This window comes from Staurois parvus, unplaced genomic scaffold (assembly GCF_062004578.1).
Source record: "Staurois parvus isolate SC_StPar_1 unplaced genomic scaffold, SC_StPar_1.0 ptg000403l, whole genome shotgun sequence".
Lineage (NCBI taxonomy): Eukaryota > Metazoa > Chordata > Amphibia > Anura > Ranidae > Staurois > Staurois parvus.
In genome coordinates this window covers 958,093-961,695 of record NW_028318199.1, presented here as the reverse complement: position 1 = coordinate 961,695, position 3,603 = coordinate 958,093, and positions in this window count along the sequence as shown.

Sequence of the window (3,603 nt, the reverse complement as noted above, 5' to 3'; positions counted from 1 at the left end):
ATTGTGTTTTTTCTCTTTGCATTGAAAGCCTCACACATGTCAATCGTTTTGTTTAAAATCTGCTCTTGTTTTAATTTTGCTTGCTTATTTAGACTCCAATGCATTTTTCTGACAAACCTGCTGACAAATGTATGTGTAGGGGATTTGTAGAGGTGGGAGGGGATTTGTAGAGGTGGGAGGGTTTTTTTTCACATGCTTTGTTTTCTTGATATTTTGATCTGAAGACTTTTTTTTTTGAATGGATCTTTATACTACGTGATTGTGTAAGTAAATCCTATGTGCATGAAAATGTTACTTGATTCATCTTCCCCTTTGTTTCCTGCTATAACCTGTGCACACACAGTTCACTAGAAGTATCTTTAGATTGTAAGCTCTTATGAGCAGGAGTGTTTTATTTTTGCCACATCAATCCTATTTTTGTGACTCACCAAGATATTGACTGTACCTACTTGTTCCTGCTGACCAAATAAATGACGATATATTTGATCAATAAATATTTGACCGATGTTTTTGTGTTTATTTTATGTTCAATATATGAACAACCTTAATAGTTACTTTGTATACTTATATAATCTGCTCAAATGTAGCTTGTAAGAGCGTGAATATGCAAGTGTGTGCAAACTGGCTTTTTCAAAACCAAAAAAAAAAAACCCACTTGCACCACAATATTATGTACTAATGAATGTCACATTCACTGTGCAGCCAGCTACAGGTTTTCTACAATTCGATTTACAGTAATAAAATAGTCCACACTTTGTTGATTTTTGGCCTTTGGCAACAAATATTAGCCAAGGTTAAAAAAAACAAATCAATAAGAAACACACATTTGCGAAAGCTATCATAGCCGCACATAAAAATGCGCGATTGCAAACAAATAAGCACCAAACAGGTGTCCGCATGGCGCATGAACGGCTATCCTGGAAGTCCGTCATCTGGTGCGCGCGCACCCGGAAGTGGTTGTGGGGAGTGTAAGTGGATGACAAGTGGTTGGAGGTTTTGTGTTGGTTGAAAATTTTGATAACCTTATTGGCATTTGGACATGGCGAGAGCACAGTTATCAACTGAGGAGATGATCCTTATATGTACAGTAAGTGTGGCCATTGCAAACATGTTTATAACATGTGAGGGACAGGTAATTGCAATTTTGTGGGTGGGGCCTAGCCGAATCTCACTTGGTGCACATGCTACTTATCTGTACATTAGCTCCTGGGTATTGATGGGTCAATGATATTAACCACTTGCCTACTGGGTACTCCTACCCCCTTCCTGTCCTGGCCAATTTTCATCTTTCTGCACTGTTACCCTTTGAATGACAATTGTGCGGTCATGCCACATTGTACCCATCTTAAATTTATATCAGTTTTTTCAGACAAATAGAGCTTTCTTTGGGTGGTATTGACTTGCTGCTGTGTGTTTTACTTTTTGCTCGATAAACCACAAAATAGCTCATAATGAATAAAAGTCTGTTTATATTATAACATTTGGTAAACTGGTAATTTAGCAACACTGATGTGCGTTGATGAGGCAGCACTGGTGGGTGGCACTGCTGGCCACAGGTGGGCGTAACTGTTGGGTGGCACTGGTGGGCACTGATCATCGGGGCCGACCCCTGCTTTGATAACTGCTGGTTCTCGGCAGTACTTTCCACACATTCTGATAGCGTGATGAAAGTGCAGCCAAGACCCGGCAAATGCATTTCCCGGTGATCAGCGTGTCATTGGACATGGCTGATCACATGGTAAAAAGCCGCTGTGATTGGCCTTTACCACATCACGTGATCAGCTGTGTCCTTAGGACACAGCAATCACGGAGAGCGCGTTCTGCCAGGATGTCATATGACACCCTCCCAGAGCTGCCTGGATGCAGTGTAGCGTTATTCGGCTATCTGCGGTCGCCCAATAGGTAACCAGCTAGGCCTTCATGGCTAATCTTTGAATATCTGGACATGTATACTGCGTATAATGCATTACATTCTACAATGTGTTGGTGTACATGGTATTACAGTGTGCAATGCGTTGCTGGATTCTGCATGACAGTGGACAGCGTATCACAGTGTGCAATGCGTAGCTCCATCCTGCATGACAGTGTACAGTGCATTACAGTCTACAATGTGGGGGTGTACACGGTATTACAGTGTATTACAGTGTGCAATGCGTTGTACACTGCAGTGTGCACTAAAGCATTTTACACTCATGCACTGTACACACTAACGCATTTTACACTCATGCACTGTACACACTAACGTATTTGACATTTTTAGTGTGCAATGCGTTAGTGTGCAATGCCTTGGACAGTACAATACATGTGCATACCCTGAAAAAGGGTCCTGCACATTTTTGGCCCGGATGCGGTGCAATTTGAGGTGTGCAAAATGTTTGTCTCTAATTGCAACGCACACAAATTGCATGTGATTTGCCCAGGAGTGCGGTGTTAGACCACAATGCATGTATGTGAAGCCAGAATAAAAGGATGTGGATTTTGTCTACTTTTACTTGCGCATGTTAACATTATGGAAGTGCATTTTTCTTCTGTTTAACATGCTATAGACATGGAACATGCATTTGGATGGAGTGTTTTTGTATGTGCATTTTGGAAGTATTCTAAACACACATTGACCCTAGGGCCACACCATATCTTATGCAGGCCATAGATGGGTCGAAAATTGGCCGATTTTTCGTCCGAAAATAAAATCGGCCGATTTTCGGATCGTTAGTGGGCTATTTGTTCGGCCGTTTTTCGGTATTTTGGCAGATTTTTTTTTTCGGTAAAGTTGGAAAAAAAAACGGCCGAATTTGCCGATCGGCCGATTTTCGCGGCAATGATGGGCAAATTGGCCGATTTTTTACTGATAAAAAATCTGCACATGAGCAGTGACCTGCAAGAGGAAGACAAAAAGAAGAAAAAGAAGAAGAGGATGAAGAAGAGGATGATGATGAAGAAGAAGAAGAGGATGATGATGATGAAGAAGAAGAGGATGGAGAAGAAGAAGAAGAGGATGACGATGAAGAAGAAGAAGAAGAAGAAGAGGATGATGATGATGATGATGATGAAGAAGAAGAAGAGGATGATGATGATGATGATGAAGAAGAAGAGGATGATGATGATGAAGAAGAAGAAGAAGAAGAAGAGGATGATGATGATGATGATGAAGAAGAAGATGAAGAAGAGGATGATGATGAAGAGGATGATGATGATGAAGAAGATGATGAAGAAGAAGAAGAGGATGATGATGATGAAGAAGAAGAGGATGATGATGATGAAGAAGAAGAAGAAGAAGAAGAAGAAGAGGATGATGAAGAAGAAGAAGAAGAAGAGGATGATGATGATGATGATGAAGAGGATGATGATGAAGAAGAAGAGGATGATGATGAAGAAGAAGAAGAAGAAGAAGAAGATGATGATGATGAAGAGGAGGATGATGATGAAGAAGAATAAGAGGATGATGATGAAGAAGAAGAAGAGGATGATGATGATCAAGATGATGAAGAAGAAGAGGATGAAGAAGAAGAGGATGAAGATGATGAAGAAGAAGAGGATGAAGAAGAAGAGGATGATGATGAAAAAGAAGAAGAGGATGATGATGAAAAAGAAGAAGAGGATGAT